This window comes from Perca flavescens, chromosome 2, assembly GCF_004354835.1.
Source record: "Perca flavescens isolate YP-PL-M2 chromosome 2, PFLA_1.0, whole genome shotgun sequence".
NCBI classification, from domain to species: domain Eukaryota; kingdom Metazoa; phylum Chordata; class Actinopteri; order Perciformes; family Percidae; genus Perca; species Perca flavescens.
In genome coordinates, this window is record NC_041332.1 from 32,020,109 (window position 1) to 32,044,361 (window position 24,253).

General features: G+C 42.6%; 1 long non-coding RNA gene across 2 annotated transcripts in view; it reads left to right on the forward strand.

Moving 5' to 3' along the window:
• LOC114547811 (uncharacterized) overlaps positions 1–15,159 on the forward strand; it is a 35,337-nt gene extending 20,178 nt beyond the window's left edge. Inside the window, exon 3 of one of the 2 annotated variants that reach the window (XR_003691275.1) lies at positions 14,628–15,159. This is a non-coding gene — a long non-coding RNA (uncharacterized LOC114547811). Of the gene's footprint in view, positions 1–13,898; positions 14,185–14,627 lie in introns of those variants that run through there. The other variant, XR_003691274.1, reaches the window with a different exon arrangement.
• The last annotated feature ends 9,094 nt before the right edge of the window (positions 15,160–24,253 follow it).

Genomic DNA, 24,253 nt, shown 5'->3' on the forward strand with positions numbered 1-24,253 from the left:
CTAAGCGTGGACACCTTGATCACTGTTAATGCCTCCTTGAAGTGAAGAAGGGGGGGGGGCAAACAAACAGTGAATCAGCTATAATGTTATAGTCTCTAATAACCCAGCAGGGAACACAGAGCCAATTGAGATAAGATGAAGAGGAGTGAAGGGAAACTGCATAACCTGCGTCACTCAGTGTTTCCCTCATTTTGTTTATAGCGGAGGGGTTAAGTACGTTGGCTGAAAGTAAATCAAGGGGAAATTTGATCATTCTCCTATCCAGCACCAGCAACAGGTGTCGGCCACACAGAGATTGCATGTCCTCTTGCTTGCCCTGCTCGCCTATGTGTAAGTGTGAGTGGGCAAATGCACGTCCTTTGTCCTTGCAACCCAATAAGCGTGCAGGTTTCCTGAGTTCACTGGTGAATGATTAGATTAAAGAGGCAGAGAGAGCAAGGAAGTGATGCCAAGCAGAGGTAGACAGAGAGAGAGAGAGAGGGTGGGAGGGAGTGAAGTGAAGAGGGCAATGTGGGTTGGCAGAGCTCCGTCAACCCTCCTTTTCCTTATCTCACCTCAGGGAGTATGTGACACTCAGAGTGTGTTAAAGCACTCCATGCACACACAAGGTTTAATTTCAAGAATGTGTGTGAGCCTACTCACAGACTACAGTCACAATTTTGCATTGCCAGATGTTCCTCCACAGCGCTGCGGAGGAGGGTCTGGCTAGTCCACACCATGGATGTATTAAGAGAACACACAGCATTCCGGGATGGGAGAAAAACGTGCTCTGGTTTATTGGCATTTCTTTAAACCACTCACAATCATCTTGACGGTGCTAAGCGCCAGACGGAGCCCCAGTGCAGCTGCAAAATAGCCTCGGGAAGGAACTTGTTTTGGTGGAACATGTGTACGTTCAAAGGTTGTTTTAGTCGTGCAACAGAAAACTCAGATTGGACAGATAGTCTAGCTAGCTGTCTGGATTTACCCTGCAGAGATCTGAGGAGCAGTTAACCATAGTCCTCAGAAATCCACCGGAGGTTAGAATGCCAACACAAAGAAAGCGGAAGGTAATGGACATCCGTCTGGATATAGACTACCCTTCTGGCAACAGTTGCAGCTGCAACTGTATCAGCATCATCGTCCTGTGTGTTTGCTCTGGATGCGGTTGTCAGGTACATTTCCACGCATGGAAATTAAACCCTGTTGCCAGACAAGGACCTCAGATTCTGCAAAACCCCTATTACGTTCAATGCCAATGTTTTTACAAATGCTTTCTAACATATCTTTGTATGGGAACTATTGTATTAAGGTTAGATAAAGATTGTGTGGTTATGGCAAAGAAATTACGGTTTAGGTATAGTTAGGGTGAATTGCAACAATTATCTTTCCCTAACCCTTATCAAGTAAACTAAATCAAACCAAACCTTAGCCACAGTAGTGGGAAATCAGAAAACAGACACATGAATTGTTTTTTTTTTGTCACAGTCATAAGTAAAGGTTATGGAAGACGATAATAAATGATGTGGTCAAGCCAATAGGGGTGTCGGATAACAAAAAATACTCCCTTGGAAGGCACTGACAAACAACCAAATTGTCTTTGTTTAGTTCTGATGTCTTGTTGGTATCATCTTATGTTTTGTTTCCTAACAGCAGAAGCAGGGAATCTCATAGGAAGCATTACTCCAAGCAGAACATTGTTCTTTAGGGATCTCCATGCATATCATTTGTCATTCCCTGTGTACTTGTACATTAGAACATGCATATAGGAAAAGCCTTTTTGTGTTTTCATTATTTTTGATCTTCTAGACCTATTGTTGCACATTTGCATAATAATGTACATTTGCATGATAATCCGCTAAAGTACTGTGAGGGGTTTCTTTAGATATCTGTGTCTCCACCAATGCTGGCTCATATGATAGTGTCCCTCACTGACAGCTTGTGAGTGCTGTGGATTGCTTCGATGTCTAAATCACGTACTGACCTGTGTGTTGTTTCTTGGTGGACCTTTAATTTGAAAAGATGGCCCGGTGAATGATGGTTGGTGAATGTAATGTTTTTCAGGTTGTTGGTGACTTTCTGTCCTGCTGTGAGCTTTCCAGGATGTCAGCCACATCCACAGGATGTCAGCTGTATCTGATAAGGGTGCTATAGACTTAACCTTCAGCTAGTGTTGTTTTTGGCACCCTGTTTCAATTTTAGTTTTAGTCTAGTCTTTGTGTCAAGCTGTCATTTTAGTTTTTATTAGTTTTAGTCCCGTTCATACTCTTTTTAGTCTCTTTTCAGTCGACTGAAAGTCTGCATTTTAATATTATTTTAGTCAAAATTATCCATGACTATTTCAGTCCTAGTTTTAGTGAATGCAAATTGTATTTTTTGTTTTTTTTTTTTTTTTTTTTTTTTTTTTTTTTTAGTAATGCAATTCTATTTAATCCAGTACCTAGTAGTATAGACAAAACCAAAATGTTGGCCAACAAGGGATGCTTAGTACACACTAATGTCAGTCAGGTAGGAACTAAGAACCCACACACTCTCTCTCTCTCACGCACGCACGCACTAGTCACACGCATTTGTCTCAGTCGTTTTCAGCTCCAGTGGCTGATGTCTAAAGCTAACATCTAAAGCTAATGTTAAAATGAGACACATTAACTACAGCCAGTAGGCATGAGCTTTCTAAAATAGAAAGTAACGTTGCGTTAATTTCTTGACTTACCTCAATTTCATTATGGAATGCCTTGAGATGTCTCTTAAGGTTCGTGGAGTTTTTTCCTGTGATTTTGTGGCTGCATTTCTACCCATCTTTTTCCACAACACATTCCGTTTTCTTTTCCACTTCTATGTAATGAAAATTTTCCAAATGTTGTTTATTCTTTTTCTCCCAAAGACTCTGGCTCTGGCTGGTTGGCCATTGGTCCCTTTCTCTGTGTCAGACTTAACTTTGTTTGTTGTCGTTTACGCTCGTCTCACTCTTTAACTCACCGCTGCATCTTCTAAATAAAAAAAATGGCGCGACAGGGCTTGAGGAAGCAACGTCGCCTGCGTCTGTGCAGTGTGACCAGAGTGCGACCTAATGCAGCCCCTGAAGTGAGACACAGGGAACAGAAATACTGCAAAATAATAATAATAACGCAACTAAACGAGACAAAATAACGTTATAACATTTCGTTTTGTTTTGGTCAACGAAAATGAAGACATTTTAGCATAGTTTTTATTTTGTAAACCACGTTTAGTCTTGTTTTTATTCATCAACAATATTGCATTATACATTTAATTAGTCATTGTCACATGACCAGCATTTACGTTGCGTCTCGTCTCGTGTTCGACACGTGATAAAAGTTCGTTGACGATATTTAGTCATAATTTTCATTGACGAAAGCAACACTTCCACCTTATCACCTTAATGAGTGTACCATTGAATATTATTTAATCAGCATGCATTGTCCTGTATGTTCTTACTGTAGATGGGTCCTCTAAGACTCTTTGCATGTAGACTGATCACATCTGATGCTCTTAAAAGGTCTGGATATTGCATGGTGTTTTAGCCTCCCTGCAGCACCAAAGACAATGCTTGACAGCTCAATGACTAAGTTAAAGGGTGACATTGCACACACCGACACAACAAAACACAACACAAAGTAGTATACGTTCACACTACTGTGTTGACAAGGTGGTGACGGTTGTGTTGTTTTGAAGGTCAGCGGCCTGCTGTGCAGCGCAGTGTATCGCCCCGGGTTCACTTTATTTTCCTTATACACTCGTGTCTGCCGTGAATTTTAATGCTGGTGTGTTTTCTTCAGCTCCCTTGGCTTTTCTTAATTACACTATACATTATGCATCATGGTCATTATCCTTTGTGGAAATAAGATCCTTCAGAATGAGCCATTTCTATGGATAACTGGCAATTAAAGATTCCTTACATTTAGTTTTATTGGGACCAACAGTAAACCTATGCAGATACAAATAGTATGTAGGTAACCGAAGGATTCTGTTTCACTGAGGCTACTGGCAAGATATCAGGGTTTATCACGGTCTAAAATGTTCAAAAAGTACTGACACACACACTTTAATCATTTCACCAAGTTTTGAAGTGAAATGTATGAATATAATATTTTCAACACATGCACTATGTTTTCAGATTTCCTCTAGAAGGCTGAAAAATCTTTGGAGCCTTGTCACTCCCTTCTGCCAAACCCACATTGCGTGCTGCGCCTGTGTTTGGAAGACTTGCTAAATGTGGTTGATGGTGGACAGTATTTAACGTTAGTTTTTTAAAGCGCGGTAATCAACATAGTTTTATTTGTTAGTTATAATTTTAAACGGTAATACTAATCGTCAGGAATTTAACCATGGTTTATCATTAAACTGATAACCGTTTCATCCCTAATTCAGTGATGTACATTTCTATAGTAATATCTGTGGTCATGTCATGAAGAGACTGGGGAAGGAAGATCCAAAGTGATTTATAATATGTTTGTATGCCAGTGGTGGGAATTCAGTCATTGAGAGCATCTGCTCCTCAGTCGTCCCTTCCTCTTTAACTTTGGAGACAAAATTGGAGACAATTCCAGGATCACTTATGAACAGCGACAGCGTACACCAATACCAAGTAATAAATCCAAACACATGTTTGGACTTTCTACTCCTTAAATCTACATTAAGCAATATTTCTATATCAATAGGTCAATGGGTTGCCCATAATGAGGAAGCCATAGAGAATTACCACCCAACTCTGCAGTTCCCCTCAGCTCTACATAGCGTTTAAGCATCTTTCAGCTCATTTGTTTTGATTTTATGGCTCACAACTTTACTGCTTTGGGTCAGTCTCACAGCTCTAATTACCTTCATTTCCAGCTGCGGAAGACGGCAGTTTTCCGTGGAAAAACTCTCTCTTTGTTCATTCATCCGGCACCCAGTTTTAGGCATTCGTATGTATGAAACAATGTAGTCTATATCCACGATGTTCCACTTTCAGGATAGCTCCAGTGCCACCAGAAATTCTGCTTTCTTTGTGTTGGAATTTTACACTCCGGTTGTTTTATAAGGACTATTGTGTGTGTGTGTGTGTGTGTGTGTGTGTGTGTGTGTGTGTGTGTGTGTGTGCGCACGTGCGCACGTGTCAGGAACACTTGGAGCTTTCAATGCAAAGCAGGTTAATTGTTTTGTTATTAGTCAAGATTACAAGGATGTGCTTCAGAGCTTTTTAATCAAAGGTTTTTAATTTCCTGTACATGAACACACACATACTCCACTTTGCCAAAAACATGCACACACCCACTAAAACATGCTCAGATATGCTCTACACAGGTTTGGTATTTGAATGAAGATTCGTCATATCTATTCATAAAAATAGGCCCGTTGTTTGTGTGTGTTTGCATGGGAGCTTCCAGGCACGTGTCTTAGTCTTTGCATGCATTTATTGATGTTAATTCATAAGTATTTTATGACAACAAATTCATGAATTGGAGATATAAACCATATAAAACGGACAGACGGAACTGAATGACAGGCCTGTAGTTTAATTGGGCTTGGTGTAAGCCAAACCAGCCTGCAGTGAAGCAGAGTGATACAGACCTAATGGAACTAATGGCTTTGTTTTTGTGAACTGTTCCTGTTAATTAAATGGCCACTTTTTTTTAAGGGGAAGCATGAACAACCGAAATATGGTCAAAACAGGGTAGAAGTTTCTCAACAGGATTTAAAGCAATGCACACTATGGTGTAGTAAAGCCAGAGACACACCAAGCTGATAATCAGCCGTTGGACAGTCTGGCGAGATCAGTGACTCAAGTCTGTTCGCTGTGTTCCGTGCAGTCGTCCATCCGAGGGATCAATTTGGCCGATTTGACATGTATAATCGGGCACTGCCGGCAGTCGTACTGAAATGACCCATCTGATTGGTAGAGTGCTAACCCGGAAACGGGGAGCAGAATGAGCGTGAGTAGAATCTCTCAAAATCTGACAAATCTTTTAAACTGACCTTTTTCGATCTGAAATGAAGACCGATTCAGCAACTGCATGGCCTATTTCTCGCTTAAAATGTTTTTAGAAACACAGGGTTTTTTTTTCTTTTTTTCTTACACTAGAACTGCCATCGAACGTTGAGATTCAAAAATGGAAATTACTCGTCATAATGATAGAATAAAGTTCAGAAAATCAAATAAAGGTTTTTTGTATTCACAAAACACCCCTCTTTATTGGCCGGGAGCGGCGCAGATTAACGTATACTCTGCTCCGCTGCTGGAATTGATTACAACTAGTGTGGTGCCCGTTGAAAATGTACAGTGAGTGAGTCTCTCAGGTTACACAACCTGAGGGACTCACTACTATAAGATCCCAACATTACACATTGGTTTAGGATTGTACAGTCATTATATTGTACAAAACTGTTAAGTATTACATTGTGTTATGTAATTGCTTTGTAATGTAGTATGTTGTATAACTATTAGGGGTGGGAATCACCAGAGGCCTTACGATACGATATCATCACAATACGATAATATTGCGATTTTAAACATATTGCAATATTCTGCGATATATTGCAATTCATTAACTTTTACCCAATTTCAAATTATGTCCCCAAAAAGAAACTTTGTCAACATCTGCTTTATCTAAAGATACATTTCTCTGTTTGTTCATCTCACTTCAATTGTACTGCTGCAAAAATCAGATAGTCAAGCAGACAAACTGACCAACACATATATAATAAAAGATCCATACTTGGCGTCTGTGAATCAATACAGTATTGTCACAGAAAATATTGCGATACTATGCTGTATTGATCTTGCCTGGCCTTGCCTTGCCTAGGGTGAAATTACCCCGAACCATCACTTTAACGTAGTGCGACTTTGCACATGTTTGTGGGTCTGAGGTGTATGTCACATTTTAGCTGCCAAAGCTCTGCTGCTCTTTATCGGTCTCTGGTCCTGCTCACTCAGTGTGAGAGGGGGAGGGACCAGCGGCTAGAGCAGCAAAACCCAATGTGTGCTTCTTTTACCGACGATATCTTTTTATATCTTTTGCATTTTATATCCAAACAACGTCAACCTTGGCACTACACTTACTCGTGCCCGTAGCAAGACACCTGTCAAGTTTGAAATCCATCGGACTAACGGTTCAAGAGATATGCGCTTGACAGACAGACAGACAGACGTTCCTGCAATTTATAGATAGATGTTTTAGCATTTGTTTCATGTCTTTTAGCTTTCAGGCTGCAGGTAACACAATATCTCAAAACAGCATCAGATAGTATCAAAATAAAAATGTGTTTTTTGGTTAAAAACTATTTACTTGCAGGCGTTGCTCTGAGATTTTTTGTTGTCTTGGAACGACGTACAGCGCAAATGGCTGGACTATTAGCGAATTGGGTGGCAGCGTGAAAATATATTTTTTTAAATAGCACATTTTACTGTACACTACTAAGAGTACACCAGTTTTGTGTGGGATCAAGCTGTTAGATAAGCTATCTGGTTGTGAATAGTGTGTGGGGGCTGCGTGTGTCCTTGTTGCTATAGAGATTAACGCAGCGCTATAGGTCAGCGATAACAGAAGGATACAGATGCTGGCGTCGGACTAGGCGGTTACACCTAAAATGCCTGGCAGTGCTAGTGCTGAATGCAATTTATCCAGTCTCTCAAGCTGATCTATAAGTATATATTATTATTATTATTATTATTATTATTATTATTATTATTATTATTATTATTGATTTGTTATGGTAACCGCAAAATACATTTATGGTATTAATTAAAAAAGGAAGTACACTAGTTAGGTTGATGTGGATTTCATATTTTACAAAAATATTTATTTACTCTAACCCTAAATTAGTAATATTCTCTGCTGTAGTCTCTCATACAATTCTATAAAACATAATACAAAGCATTATTTTCCCTGGGTGCTGTAAATGGCTGCCCACCGCTCCCTTGAGGGATGGGTTATATGCGGAGAATGAATTTCGCTACATGTATGTGTATGTGACAATAAAGTACCTTAACCTTACCTTAAAAGCACCTCAGTGAACAAACTTATTAAATTCTGCATCTTTTTGCTTCTACTGTACTGGCGGATATTGTTTAATGGAGCACAACGATATTCAGATAAAAGTATGGTGTGGGTTTCATTCCAAAATACTATATATCAACTTTGATATAATTGTGTTACCTGCAATTCACCAGGATTGTAACACTAGGTGCTTGCTTCACTTTGATTTCAGGAGTCAATTCCAGCCATGGGTGTAATTTCTCTTTTTATCTGGAGGATATCTCCTTTTAGGACAAAGCACTTCACTTTGCTCCCCGGTGTGACAGTGAAACCTAAGTTGAAAGAGTGTGGTTGTTGTCAGGAGAATGGCTCAGAGCTAATAAAAGAGACATTCTAACTATGGACCAGGAGTGCTATTGATCTCATCACTTGTACAGCTGAAGAGGGGAGAAGGACACTCTACTTCTCCTGAACAAGGAAAGTAATTGGCTGAACTGACCTTGCAGAGATGCAGGAGAGAAAGGGTAGCCAGCCAGAGTCACTGAGACAGAGCGGTGAGAGAGTCAAAGACCTACTGAACAGAACAGAAAGAGAATGCTTGATGCACAAATTACTATAATACTGTATTCTATAACTCACCTTAAGCCTAATGGGCTCCATACATGGCAGGTAACGTCACATCTCCTCTATTTATCTCTAGTGAAATATTGCTCATGAAAATCTCAACGCGTGTTCAGATGAGCATTCAGGCCAGTCATTCAATCTAGTAAAGTACATTTTTCAACTTTTGATTAGTTTTTTTATATACATATAATACATATTAACAGACCAATGACATAATTGTGAATACAAATAATAGTCAAGTCAAGTTTGGAAAACTGACATTTTATTAAAATCTTTTAATTTTACAAAAATATTGAATCATTTTTTAAAGAACAGAAATTATGCACTTATATTGTTAAAATAGGCAATGGTACAGGTACAGTATATGGTTATGATGTATTGTGTTTGACTGTTTCAATACATTTTCAACTTGGATATGTGTTTTCTTAAGGCCCTGACACACCAACCCGATTATCGGCCGTCGGACAGTCTGACGAGGTCAGTGACTCGATTCTGTTTGGTGTATTCCGTGCCGTCGTCAGTCAGAGGAGCCGTCGGCCTTCATTTGGGCCGATTTATCTTGTTGAATTGGAAGGCATGCAGTCGTACTCGATGACCCATCTGATTGGTGGAGTGCTAACCCAGAAATGACGAGCGGGACGAGTGTGACTAGAGTCTCTCATAATCTGACGAAAATCTTTTAAACTGAAGTTTTCGATCTGAAATGACAACAGATTCAGCAACTGCATGGCTTATTTCTCGCTTAAATGTTTTCAGAAACACGTTTCGGTGAACTATTTTCATAAAATATGAGATCGTATTCCGAACGAGCCGCCATGATGGTCTGGCTTTGAAATTCCGGAGAAGCCAGACCTACGTGGCGCGTTCGTCCAATCAGCTGCCGGTTTTAATTTTTTAAGTGACAATACAGATTGTGGGCCCACCACCTGTGGGAGGAACCATTGGGGTCGGGTGCGCTGCTACACTGGTGGCAGTGAAGGTCAGGGGCCTCGACGGACCAGACCTGGACAGCAGACGCTGGCTCTGGGGACGTGGAATGTCACCTCTCTGTGGGGGAAGGAGCCGGAACTGGTGCTGGAGGTGGAGCGCTACCGGTTAGATCTGGTGGGGCTTACCTCTACGCACAGTCTCGGTTCTGGAACCATACTCCTGGATAGGGGTTGGACTCTTTTTCTTCTCCGGAGTTGCCCAGGGTGTGAGGCGCTGGGCGGGTGTGGGGATACTCACAAGCCCCGGGCTGAGCGCCGCTGCGTTGGAGTTTTCCCCGGTGGACGAGAGGGTCGCCTCCCTACGCCTGCGGGTTGTGGGGGGGAAAACTCGGACTGTTGTTTGTGCATATGCACCAAACAAGAGTTCGGAGTATTCGGCCTTATTGGAGACCTTGACTGGAATCCTGCATGGGGCTCCAGTGGGGGACTCCATTGTTCTGCTGGGGGACGTGGGCAATGATGGAGACACATGGAGAGGCGTGATTGGGAGGAACAGCCTCCCTGATCTAAACCAGAGTGGTTGTTTGTTGTTGGACTTCTGTGCTAGTCATGGATTGTCTATAACAAACACCATGTTCGAACATAGGGATGCTCATAAGTGTACTTGGTACCAGAGCACCCTAGGCCAAAGGTCAATGATCGATTTTATAATCGTTTCATCTGATCTGAGGCCGTATGTTTTGGACACTCGGGTGAAGATAGGGGCGGAGCTGTCAACTGATCACCATCTGGTGGTGAGTTGGGTCAGGGGGTGGGGGAAGACTCTGGACAGACCTGGTAAGCCCAAACGGGTAGTGCGGGTAAATTGGGAACGTCTGGAGGAGGCCCCTGTCCGACAGACTTTCAACTCACACCTCCGGCGGAGCTTTTCGTGCATCCCTGTGGAGGCTGGGGGCATTGAACCCGAGTGGACAATGTTCAAAGTTTCCATTGCTGAAGCTGCAGCGAGGAGCTGTGGTCTTAAGGTCTTAGGTGCCTCAAGGGGCGGTAACCCACGAACACCGTGGTGGACACCGGTGGTCAGGGAAGCCGTCCGACTGAAGAAGGAGTCTTAGTCCCATATGTTATCCCAGAGGACTCCGGAGGCTGTTGCAGGGTACCGAAGGGCTGCAGCCTCTGCCGTGAAAGAGGCAAAGCAGCGGGTGTGGGAGAAGTTTGGAGAAGACATGGAGAAGGACTTTCGGTCGGCACCAAGGTGCTTCTGGAAAACTGTTTGCCACCTCAGGAGGGGGAAGCGGGGAACCATCCAAGCTGTGTACAGTAAGGATGGGACACTGTTGACCTCAACTGAGGAGGTAATAGGGCGGTGGAAGGAGCACTTTGAGGAACTCCTGAATCCAACTAATACACCCTCTATGTTACCAGAGGGTGTGTGCCAATTACAGGGGTATCACACTTCTCAGCCTCCCTGGTAAAGTCTACTCCAAGGTGCTGGAAAGGAGGGTTCGGCCGATAGTCGAACCTCCGATTGAAGAGGAACAATGCGGATTCCGTCCTGGTCGTGGAACAACGGACCAGCTCTTCACTCTCGCAAGGATCCTGGAGGGAGCCTGGGAGTATGCCCAACCGGTCTACATGTGTTTTGTGGATCTGGAAAAGGCGTATGACCGGGTTCCCCGGGAGATACTGTGGGAGGTGCTGCGGGAGTATGGGGTGAGGGGGTCTCTACTCAGGGCCATCCAATCTCTGTACGACCAAAGTGAGAGCTGTGTCCGGGTTCTCGGCAGTAAGTCGGACTCGTTTCGGGTGAGGGTTGGCCTCCGCCAGGGCTGCGCTTTGTCACCAATCCTGTTTGTAGCATTTATGGACAGGATATCGAGGCGTAGTCGGGTTGGGGAGGGGTTGCGGTTCGGTGGGCTCGGGATCTCATCGCTGCTCTCTGCAGATGATGTGGTCCTGATGGCATCATTGGCCTGCGACCTTCAGCACTCACTGGATCAGTTCGCACCAGAGTGTGAAGCGGTTGGGATGAGGATCAGCACCTCTAAATCTGAGGCCATGGTTCTCAGCAGGAAACCGATGGAGGGCCTACTCCAGGTAGGGAATGAGTCCTTACCCCAAGTGAAGGAGTTCAAATACCTTGGGGTTTTGTTCGCGAGTGAGGGGACAATGGAGCGGGAGATTGGTCGGAGAATCGGCGCAGCGGGTGCGGTATTACATTCAATTTATCGCACCGTTGTGACGAAAAGAGAGCTGAGCCAGAAGGCAAAGCTCTCGATCTACCGGTCAGTTTTCATTCCTACCCTCACCTATGGTCATGAATGCTGGGTCATGACCAAAAGAACGAGATCCAGGGTACAAGCGGCCGAAATGGGGAACGCCTCGGGATCGCCCAGTCGGAGCTGGTTAATGTTGCTCGGGAAAGGGAAGTTTGGGGTCCCCTGCTGGAGCCGGATAAGTGGACGAAGATGGATGGATGGACAATACAGATTAGCGCCGCCTGCTGTTCTGGAGACATATTACGTCTCACGCACGCACAGAACGTACGCTCAAGTTCCCGTCGCTTCGGTGTGTTCCAAGGCACTTGGGGAGGCAGCCAGTCCGACTGCCTTTTCTGCCGAAGGTCGGCCGTCGGGTTGGTGTGTCAGAGCCATTAATTGCATTTGGATGCCAGATTGTTTCCTTTTTCCAAGCCTCAGCCTGATTCGTTTTCTGTTACCAGGGAAACTGTCATTCCCCAAGTGTGAATAGAGGAGCGATCCTCTCTGGGCCTGCAGTCGAAGCCTTCCGTGTGTCAACCCTTACCGTAGCACTAAAACAAGCAAAAGCAAGAAACCAAGGGACCGTTAAATGTCTCTTTTAGGGAAAAGAAACTGAGAGACGAGAGCAGCCCTGGTCATTTATGACTATCTCTACATACACAGAAAGCATGAGAGACTTCCTTTATACAAATAAGAACACAAACACATAAAGGTTCACTTTGGTCTCAGCTCAATCATTCATTTCACAGTATTTGCAGACTGAGACCAATTTTTCGACTGGCTGGTCTGTGGTCACATTTATTTTTTTTAATTTATTTTTATATATTTTTTAAAGTTTGAAGAATGTTTTCCTTCCTGTTCTCCCTCTTGAATTTGTCCAGTAAGCCGAAGAATCTGGATGAAAAACATTTCAAACCATACACTACATGAAAAGATGTACATAGCTTGTCAGTCGGCATATACACTAACTTTATGGTGAAAAAATAATCTGGGTCACACTTTACTCTTTGTTTTCTAGTTTGAATTGCTGTCAATGTCACATCACATGTCATTGATCATCTTTGAAGTTAAAAAGCTGAAGCAGTTGGATCTCTCTAAGACTCAAGGTTAGAGATTAAACAATTTGAACAAATAGCCTTGAGGCAACAGTAAGATAGAACTTTATCTTTCCTTCTTTACTTTTAAAGCCCATTTTGCGTCTTTTATCTATCGAAAACTTTTATCTACCATAAAGATTTCCACTGTTAGTATTTTCATGCTATTTTCCTCTCTTTATCTGGCTTTCCTTCTCACTACCAAACTCCTTTCCCTTTCCTGTTCTCTATCAACCGTAACACTTCCACTGTCACAGCTCCCTTGTGTTTCCTGCAGAAGCTTTTCAATTTAATTATTAAATTTGGCAGGCTATATACCTTTGAGCACACCGCTGCAGATGGAGAAAACATTATTTTAACAGAGGAAACACCAGATAGAAATAATTCCCCTTGGCTCTGTGTCAGCGAAGATCTTCTAATGGACATATCATAGGTTCCCTCTGGTTATCTTATATATCTTATATGTGCGCTCATTCGATATTTAGGCTCGTAGTTTATATATTATATCCTTGGAGATTTATACTTCCATCTAATGTAGCTAAGTTGAATATGAATATGTCTCCTTGGGAGGTGCAAGGTCTCAGACACACAGTCACCTGTGGTGTCCCTCAAGGGTCAGTTCTTGGCCCAACTGGCCAAGAACTGACCACCCGCTACACTCTTTCCCTTGGCCGCATCATAAGGGCAGTGGTGGCCTAAAGGTTAAAGAAGCGAGCTTGTGACCACCGGGAGGTCGTCTGTTCAATCCCCAGACTGACAGGATAAAATCTGGGTGGGGAAAGTGAAAGAGCAGCGCTTGCCACCTTGAGCAAGGCCCTTAACCCCAACTGCTCCAGTGGAGCTGCTCAGTGGCCAGCAGATCAGACTGTGGTTGTGCTGGGCAGCTTCCAGGTATGAATGTGTAACTGTGTGAATGTGACATGTCACAATCGATTTACCTGATTAAATTAAATCATCAGCCAGCATGGAATATTTTCATTTGCTACGCCAATGACACTCAGCTATATATAAAAACCAACTCCATCTCATCTGCAGCCTCACTGTTGTCATCACCACCATTGTCATTGCTATCAGCACTGAGCTCCTGCCTTGAGGAGATAAAGGCATGGATGAAGGAAAACGTTCTACAGCTCAATAACTCCAAAACCGAAGCTATTCTAATTGGCAAACCTCCTCAAGTAACCTCCGCTCTGGGAACAAAGTCCTTCTTCTACCCCCCAGGACCAAGCTCCGCACCATGGCGGACTGTTTTTTCTGCTCAGCTGCTCCTCGCCTGTGGAATTCCCTCCCAGTCCACCTGAGGGCTCCACAAACCACTGACTCATTCAAGAAGGGCTTAAAAACTTAAAATCTTTTTAAGCAAGCTTTTGCAAAAATCCTTAATTTTTTCTTTATTTGTTCATCTTTATTTCTCTGGTTTTCCTTCTCTTTTTACCCTGTTCTTAAAATCCAGTAGCACTTTGGGATTAATTTTTCAATGAAAAGTGCTCTACTAATAAAATGTATTATTATTATTATTATTATTATTATTACTAAGCACCATGAATTCATGGAGGAAATGCTATATTTTGCGTGTCTCAAAGAAAACTGCTTCCAATACAGTCATCACTCCTGTAATTTTACACAAGTTTACTCCCATGTGTGAGCTGTCTCTGCATTCATCACCGAAGTGTGGGCTGTACATGAGATGAATCAACTACTAACAGGCCCAGACAAACAGCCAGATTCCATTACTATTCCATTATCCCTCGTCTTTTTCCTCAGGGGCAGTGAAGGCATCTCGCACTGCAGGATTATACACCGCGTTGTACTGAAAACCATGCAGATCCAGCCCCATGTGGAACCACCTGTGGCTCACCAGGCGCAGGATCTTTCTATCGTTTCCATCAAAAGGCTGCACTAGGCAGGATCGCCGTCGCAGGCACGTACATATGCAGGCTTATCTTGTCTAATCCTCAGAGAGCAGTAAAGCGAGGGAGAGGGTAAAGTAAGGAAGACTTTGTGACTCATTGTATGCTCCAGCTCTAATTCACTAATGTGTGCATACCAGCTCCACAGGCACAATTTCATACACATTTTAATATCGCACTCACGGGTTTTCAGCCTTATTCCTGGCTGCCTTTCTCCAGGTGCATTGTACCCTGGCAGTGTGAAAAGAAAATCACAAATGAAACATTTTCTCATGTCATCACAAACCATAAGAGCCAGGGGTTTATGAGTAGATTTTTCATCTTTGTCTTTCTCTGCATCACATTCTATTTCCAATAACTATTTGTTGATAGGATCATCACTAACACCTGTGGATCAAAATATACGAACACTGTGCATTCAAATCTGTCAACTCAATGATGATGGTGAATCTTTGGACGTTTCTCAATACCAAGAATGCAAAGTACGGACTTGTGTTCTTGGGGAGAAGGTTCTTGCTGGTTGTTCTTGGAAGAATAAACTCGCAAGTTCACAAGCACAGAAAACGCTGTTAACAGTTTGAGACGATGAATTCTTCCTGTTATTGCTCAACAAGGCTCCAAAATACCAGCTAGATATAAAAACCACAACAATATAACCAATTTGTAATTAAACAATCTCTGGACAAGAAACCCTCATAATGCTACAACTATTGCAATAATATTGAAAAATAAAACAAATTGAGCTTTAGTTTTATTGTTTATGGTTTAGCTTAAACACCCTTGACTTATTCAAAAGAGTGGAACGCGATCCATATTATTTGTGTATAAGTTTAAGTCAGTTTCAATTAAAAAAATAAATAGGCATATGCACTGGTGTGTCCTTTGTTTTCCTATTAGTGTAATGTGGAATTATCATTTCTATATTATTGTAGTGCACTGTAGTCTATATGCCCAGGGATATGGAAATTAGAAATTCAAATTATAAAGGTTGGTGTCTCACCTTTAGTCTACATAACATGTCATAGCATGTTACCACTTTATGTACAACTGTTCATTTATCATACAAACTGAAACTCAACTTCTAATAAATCAGAAAACAAATACACCAAAAATATCAACTAAATATAAAATATAATGTAGGCTTAAAACCTATGACATAATTTAAAAAAGTCTCCCGAAAAGAAACAAGTATATCTCATAGACTAATAATAAACAGTCTATGGTATATCTCTCCTCTGCCTGTGTGTGTGTGTGTGTGTGTGTGTGTGTGTGTGTGTGTGTGTGTGTGTGTGTGTGTGTGTGTGTGTGTGTGTGTGTGTGTGTGTGTGTGTGTGTGTGTGTGTGTGTGTGTGTGTGTGTGTGTGTGTGTGTGTGTGTGTGTGTGTGTGTGTGTGTTGGGTTTAACTCCAAAAAAAAAAAGTTAACACAAGTTCCCGTTAATCTTATGATGGATATGTGTTGTGATATTTAAACAAACGATCCGTCAACGGCGAAATAAAAGCCTCTTATTTACGGAACCGGTCTAAAAGACCTCCGGTGTCCTACAGCGGGGTCTCCGAGTGTGACTGTCCGAGCGCCGAGCTAGCGGCCCCGGCAGGCGCAAGCTGGCGGCCTTGTCAATTTATGGAGCTCTGAAAACTTTGGAGCAAATTGTCAATTTGGCAAAGATTTTCACAAGACTGCCTATATTTGAAATCTAAACCTTTCATTTCTCGCCTAAAATGTTCTCAGAAGTGAATTTAGTGATGAATAAGATGGCGGAAATTGTTAAAATTGTCCCGGGTTTTTTTTTTATATACTGTCTATGGTTTTTGGGCTGTCTATGTACTGGAAATCCAACCATCATTGAATGCCGAAATGAATGTTGGGATACAGGTGCTGCGAAGTTCATACAAGTTACCAACCATAGACAGTATATAATGGACCAATAGACCCCGTTGCTCTGGACGAAGACCAGTGAAGGCTATTAGAAGCACTTTTCCGGTGATGGCCAGCTTTACTGCGCAGCCTCCAACTGAGAGAATGTGACGTGAGCAACGTGTCTGAAAGTTGTAAGTCTTCTGGTAGCTGTGCCAAGAGAAATCTCAATCATTCCCAATCTTACAGATACGGAGACTGTAGGTGTATGTAAGGAGATAACATGGGCACGGGCTAATTATTCATCACTAACATGCTAGTTAACATTAGTAATTAAACCTAAACATCTCATGTAAGTCGAAACTGCCTGCAAGCTTCTCCTGCACAAATTCCTCTACTATGCGACAGTAAGTCACTTGGTTATGACACAATCGTTAGCTTATTTTTACAAAAACGTCTGCTACGGAGCCATAACGTGAGGTACAAGGTAATGGAGCCTTTTATACATTGTCGTGTTTCTTTGGAACTAAACAACGGACAAATAGAGTCTTTAAACGCTTCAGATGTAAAGTTATTCGCAGTCAAGTGACGTAAAAAAAAAATGGCGGTCAGCGGAATGCTAACAGGAGGTGATGGCCAGTTAGCAACAAAATGGCGCCATGATTGCTCGAGTTCTGAAGCGAAGCTTACCCCCTTGTTACCAACCGATGTATCCTCGGTAAATGGGCGTGTCAAGAATACATCCGGGAATTTTAACTGTTCTTGGCGAAATGGGAACTTGTGTATTGGGACAGTACTTTGGCAACACGAGATGACGTTTCACAGGGACACAATAACACAAGTCAATAGAAGAACACATATTTGGGAAACGCCCCATGTCTTAAAACAGTTAAGACCTGACCTCTTCTGTTCAACATCTACATGCTTCCACTCTCTCAGATTATGGAAAACAACAAAATAAATTACCATAGTTATGCGGATGACACACAAATTTACATAACCTTATTGCCAGGGAACTATAGCCCAATACAACAATTAAATATGTGCATTGAACAGATTAATGATTGGATGTGCCAGAACTTTCTTAAATTAAATGAAGAAAAAACGGAGGTGGTTGTTTTTGGAGCAAAAGAGGAACGATTGAAAGTCAGCGCTCAGCTTCAAACGACAATGAAGATACAGCAGTTGCTTGAAAAAGATAATTAATAACTTGAACCAAAAGGATTCCTTTCCCAGATGAACAGGGTGAGAGAACAATGGTCAGTGTTTTGCAAGCGTGTGGTTTGTGACACAGAGTATGAAGATGACCTGGCTCTCATGAAAACTCCTTAAATTTGCAGGAGATTAAAAACACACAGGTGTTCTAATCCAACAATAGTGGCTTGTCTTTTTGAGCTGAGAAGTTGAGGTCATGTTTTCATACAGTGTGTTACATATCGTTAGCCGGCTGGAGCCAGAAGATCTGGACTATGTCCAACTGATAACAGCACCACGGATGAAGCAGAAAGTGAATAAAAAGTGAAAGTTCTGGGTTAGCCGGCATCAGATGCTGGGGGAATCTCTGTCTATTTGCTAGGTTGTAGCGATAGGTTATTTTGTCTTGAAGTAATCTGATCCTTGTGCACAAGTTTATTGTATTTTGCAATATCATACACTAAAGCTTGTTATTAACTTTAACTGGACGAATCTGAGTCTTATTTTGAATCTTGAGTCTATTTCTCTGATCTACCAGTAAACGAACACTATTCAGTGACCATAGAATTGGAGTCAGATTAAGTCTGGCCTTTTTAGGGCCAGACTGGTCATCGGTCACATCTTCGAATAAAATCCTACAACCCTTTGAAATAAACAATTATGGATTATAATTCTGTTAATGATGGTGCTACAGCCTCAGAATGGGATTAGTAGGCGTAGTACTTTTTTGTCCGCAGTGTTGCACCTAAATGAAATAGATTATAGGTTCAATACCATTTCACCAGTAATATTAGGCTATACTTATAATTAAATATGATATACACTATATTGGAATATACGCATTTACTCTAGCAGCAATTTTCTCCCACGCAAATTCTCTCTCTTTTGCAGCAGCTGCTCTGTTTTTTAACTTGCTGTATGTGCGCGTGAGTATTTCCGCCGACATGTTTGTTTGTGGTTGTTACCATGGTGAATCGTAGTATCATGGCTCCATTCATGCTGCCTTTTTATTGTGGTGGTGCACGCGCATGAACCTACTCTGAGTTGCTTGAACCAACTCATATCAGCTGTTCTGGAACCAAAAACTTCTTACCCATCTCAGGGTAAATCAACTCAGACATCAGGGTTAGACTCAGAGTTTGTTAAACTTCCTTCCTGAAACGGGGCCCTGGACAGTGGGTGTGTTCTTTTCTTTATAAACATAAAAAAATAAGCCCAGACTTCACAAAACTTCCCCTTGGGAAATTATTAGTCCTTGTGTTAAAGTTTCAAAAGAGACCTATCATTAATTTCAACCACTTATCAAAAACAAACTTTGTCGGACTCTTCCATTGGCAGAGAATCCTTAAAGTGGCAATAAAACCTGCCAGTGCAAGTCCAAATTATTGAAAAAGGAACAACAAAAGAACCATCCCACAAGAAGAAAAATGTCTGCTTCCTTACAGTTTGACAATATTTTTGGGCATTTTAGGCCTTTATTACTGTAATGGGGAGCGAGAGGGGGAATTACCTGCAGCAAAGGGCCGCGGGTCGGATTTTATATTTTGACATGTTTTATTTCATGTTTCCAACCAAGTTTAATCCATGATAGCATACCTGTTCTCCTCAATTTGCTGTTATACTGACAAATCCACTGTTTGTACATGCTGTCAGTCTGAGTGCTTGATATTCTGAAAGCCTGTCCTTGACTAGTGATTTATGAGAATTACGAACAATTTTGAGCGACTCTTAAAGAAGAACAAGTTAACTTGTTTCGCTAGCGGGAGTGAATCCAAAATCCTGCTTCATGTGCAGTTGTGCATAAGAGCCAGGTTAACTTATAAGAGCCACTGCTCCAGACGTTTGAGTCGAGGAACGAGTCATGAGCACACACCCACTAGCCACTGCTGAGCGGCAGACTCTTGTCCAGCGAGCTAACCCATTAGCACAAAGCACACGACACCCACTGAGCCCGAACAAGTTGCTCACACACAGTACAAACCCACACTGAGCCAAACTTCTGCGTCAGGGTGACAGCTATTTTGCTTGTGGTTATATTATTGTGGCATGTTACAGATGTTTATTTAAAAAATAAAAAAACATCAGCATGCTAACATGTGTGGCAGACCACTTTCTGCTCTTGTTGCTCTGAGTTGTTAGTGAGTGAGAACCACACTTGAGTTGAGGATCTGTGGGATGTATTCATAGTAAAAGAAACCTAGGCATCACTAGCGGGGTGGGAATCTCTTGGCACCTCATGATTTGATTCGATTCCGATTCAGAGGCCAACAATTCGATTCTAAACCGATTATCGATGCATCTCGATGCAACAATTGTTTTATGTACATTTCCATGCGTGATTTTACATATAAATCTGAGTTTGCTACTCAGTTTGCTAATCACTTCCTAGACAAAGCAGCTAGACAAAGCTTAGATTTTTGACATACAGTATATTTGTCACACACAAGTTTTAATGAAATGTTTTGTCTACTGAGGTTTTTGTTTTGTAGTCATTCCGTGCTTAAGCCTTAAACATGCTTGTGAAAGCCACCTTCTCTCACAGTAATTTTCCATGTCAGAGGCTCAGTTATGTTTTAAGGTGGATAATTGGCTTCTTAGAACATGAAACATGAGGTGGTCAGATTTAATGTGATAAAGTAGATGAACAGCCTATATGTGTTTTGCCTAATTATTTTATGTATGTCTTATTAGATCATGTGTGTATATATACAAAATAAAAATAAAAAATCCTTTTGGCCATTTCTGTGTGTTTTTTTTTCTGCACTCTTGCCTAAACTCTAAGTTGTTGTCCATTATCACATCCTCTTTCAGTCACTCTGTTTTTTGATTTGTACTTGTCTGGAGACAGTAAATTTTAAATAAAAATAAACTCATTTAAAAAAAAAATCGAGCATTGAATCGTTCCAGAGAGAGAGAATGCATCTAAGAATCAATTTTTTTTTTTCACACACCATGAGTCATCTGCATCTCTTCACTTTAAGTCCGAGCATACATGCTCACTGAAGCTTTGCCAGATTCCCTATGAACCTGAGGGCTGTGTTGTCTGGAGCTGTGTGCTCCTGGTAGGGTCTCCCAAGGCAAAGTGGTCTCAGGGGAGGGGCCAGACAAAGACTGGTTAAAAAACCCTATGAAACAACGTAGAAGAGGTGAAGTTACCCTGCCCGGAGGAAGCCCGGGGCCCCCGTCTGGAGCCAGGCCCAGATGGCGAGCTCGTCGGCGAGCGCCTGGTGGCCGGGTTTGCCACGGAGCCCGGTCGGGCACAGCCCGAAGAAGCAACGTGGCAACTCCCTCTCCATCCCGTGGGCCCACCACCTGTGGGAGGAACCGCTGGGGTCGGGTGCGCTGCTACACGGGGGGCAGTGAAGGTCAGGGGACTCGACGGACCAGACCCGGGCAGCAGACGCTGGCTCTGGGGACGTGGAATGTCACCTCTCTGTGGGGGAAGGAGCCGGAACTGGTGCGGGAGGTGGAGCGCTACCAGTTAGATCTGGTGGGGCTTACCTCTACGCACAGTCTCGGTTCTGGAACCATACTCCTGGATAGGGGTTGGACTCCGGAGTTGCCCAGGGTGTGAGGCGCCGGGCGGGTGTGGGGATACTCACAAGCCCCCGGCTGAGCGCCGCTGCGTTGGAGTTTACCCCGGTGGACGAGAGGGTCGCCTCCCTACACCTGCGGGTTGTGGGGGGGAAAACTCTGACTGTTGTTTGTGCATATGCACCAAACAAGAGTTCGGAGTATTCGGCCTTATTGGAGACCTTGACTGGAATCCTGCATGGGGCTCCAGTGGGGGACTCCATTGTTCTGCTCGGGGACTTCAACGCGCACGTGGGCAATGATGGAGACACATGGAGAGGCGTGATTGGGAGGAACGGCCTCCCTGATCTAAACTCATGAAGGATGGGTCATGACCGAAAGAACGAGATCCAGGGTACAAGCGGCCGAAATGGGTTTCCTCAGGAGGGTGGCTGGCGTCTCCCTTAGAGAGAGGGTGAGAAGCTCAGTCATCCGTGAGGAGCTCGGAGTAGAGCCGCTGCTCCTTCGCGTCAAAAGGAGCCACTTGAGGTGGTTCGGGCATCTGGTAAGGATGCCCCCTGGGCGCCTCCCTAGGGAAGTGTTCCAGGCACGTCCAGCTGGGAGGAGGCCTGGGGGAAGACCCAGGACTAGGTGGAGGGATTATATCTCCAACCTGGCCTGGGAACGCCTCGGGATCCCCCAGTTGGTGCTGGTTAATGTTGCTCGGGAAAGGGAAGTTTGGGGTCCCCTGCTGGAGCTGCTCCCCCCGCGACCCGACACCGGATAAGTGGATGAAGATGGATGGATGGATGGATGGTATTAATGTGGAGGAGTTTGTGTCTCTGCAAGTGTTTGTGTGCAAGTAAGTGTGAGCGCTTGCAGATGTGCAGCCAATTGAGTGTAAGTGTGGGCACTGCCTGTGTGAGTGTGTGTAGCCACTCTAAGATTTTTCCTCAAGAGACTGTCTATATACAGCTGTTTGCCCAAGAGTCAAATTAATTAGGGAGATTAACAGGCTAATAAATGCAGATTGCTTCACTTAATGACTCACTGCTTTATTGCAAATACTCCGAGGCCTATAACGCAGAGAGGGATTATATTGCAAAGCGTTGTTAATCAAAAGAGATAGATAGGATGTGGGTATCAATTGCACTCTATATGATTATTTAGCTTTCTCCCCATGCATCAAGCTTAGCCTTTGTCAACTCAAGTTCATCTCTGAAAAAGGAACACCGTAACATCACTATAAAGATTTACAGACAGCAACGGGTTATTCTGAAATACCCCGTTATCTGTCTGAGCACTTCAAAAGGAGTAAACAAAGCAGAGAGAGATCTATATCATACACCTTAGATGTATAATTTCTACCATTTTGTAGTAAACAGAGCTAACAAGCCGTAAATTATTAGATTGTTATGGTATTTACGAGTTGTTGTATCTGATTGAACACAATGTTTGACACTGAGATAACAAGAAACTAGAACTGGAGATATGTTTTTAATATAACATGGAAGTTGTCTACGCTGTGGAATCAAAGCTCCCCTGTGAAATAAGCTTTACTATCAATTTTTCAACCATATAAAAGAAATGAGAGGTATAAATAAAAAGCAACCACAAATATGATCACCAAATCACATCGTAAAGTTACCAATGATGTGGATCTCACAGGGGAGCTTTAATTCCACTGTGAGGACACCTTTATGTCCCTCATTGCCTTAGTGTTTGTGTCCAGCCCCTTTACTTGCTGAGGTTTTTGTGAATATACATGCGACTATCTTTCCTGATGTGCTCATACGAGGCTAGGATATGCTAATAGGGAAATCATAACGCGGAAAATTGTGCTCACATGGCAGTTTCTCTCCCCTGTAAGCTTCATGGGGAAATAACGTGACATTTCAGGCTGTAATGACTCTGTCCCGTCTCTAACTTTGTCACTCCTGCTCCCTCAGTGGACTTGGCTCTGCATGCTGCAGCAGTTAAGTGGAAAGGGCAACTGGAATTAGGCGATTGTTATTCATTCTATCCTCTGCATAATATTCATGATTCATCTGATTACAGCATTTTTCATGCAGTAATAAGACATGAAACACATGAAAAAATACACAAGGGCAGACCTTCCAGGATTTCGCAGCCTTTTTTTGAGATTTTTGCGGCCCAAAATGCCTGATTTCAAGGGAGCTTTTGTAAAAAATTGCGATAAAAGTTGCAATGTCTTTTGTATGTTTGTTGCAGAAGACAGTGAATGTTGAAAAGAAAGTTGCAATTTTTTTATTATGCCCAGAGTAATTAATTACTCTGGGCTGAGATTTCCTAGGAACCTTACCAAAAAGGCTCAGGATGCTGCAAATGTTGATATAATATGAAAATGGCTGGTGGATTTAAGACAAAAAATAATTTATTGAATGAATCAAATATGAACATATATGTCACTGTCAGTGGCTTGTTGATCTTTACATTGTTAGTTAATTTCCTGTCCTGGCCACACACACACACATTCATACAGCTTGATAAAGTACTTATTGGACTTTAACTCATCATTGCACTTACAATAACGAGCGTAGCTGTCCTCAATTTAGGTCATCGTGTCATCTCATCTGCGTTTTGTTTCTGCATTGTGTGTGTGTGTGTGTGTGTGTGTGTGTGTGTGTGTGTGTGTGTGTGTGTGTGTGTGTGTGTGTGTGTGTGTGTGTGTGTGTGTGTGTGTGTGTGTGTGTGTGTGTGTGTGCGCGCGGGAAATGGAGCTGCAGAGAGCAGACAGTATTGAAACAGCAGCTGCTTCAGTGACTTTATAGTGAAAAATCGTTACAGCGTACATTGATGTTAAAATGTCTACAGGTTGGCAGGACGGTGTGAAATGTTTTGCACGGTCTTTCGCTGTACGTTTTGTTGGTAAATTAGAGATGTTCGAATCACACA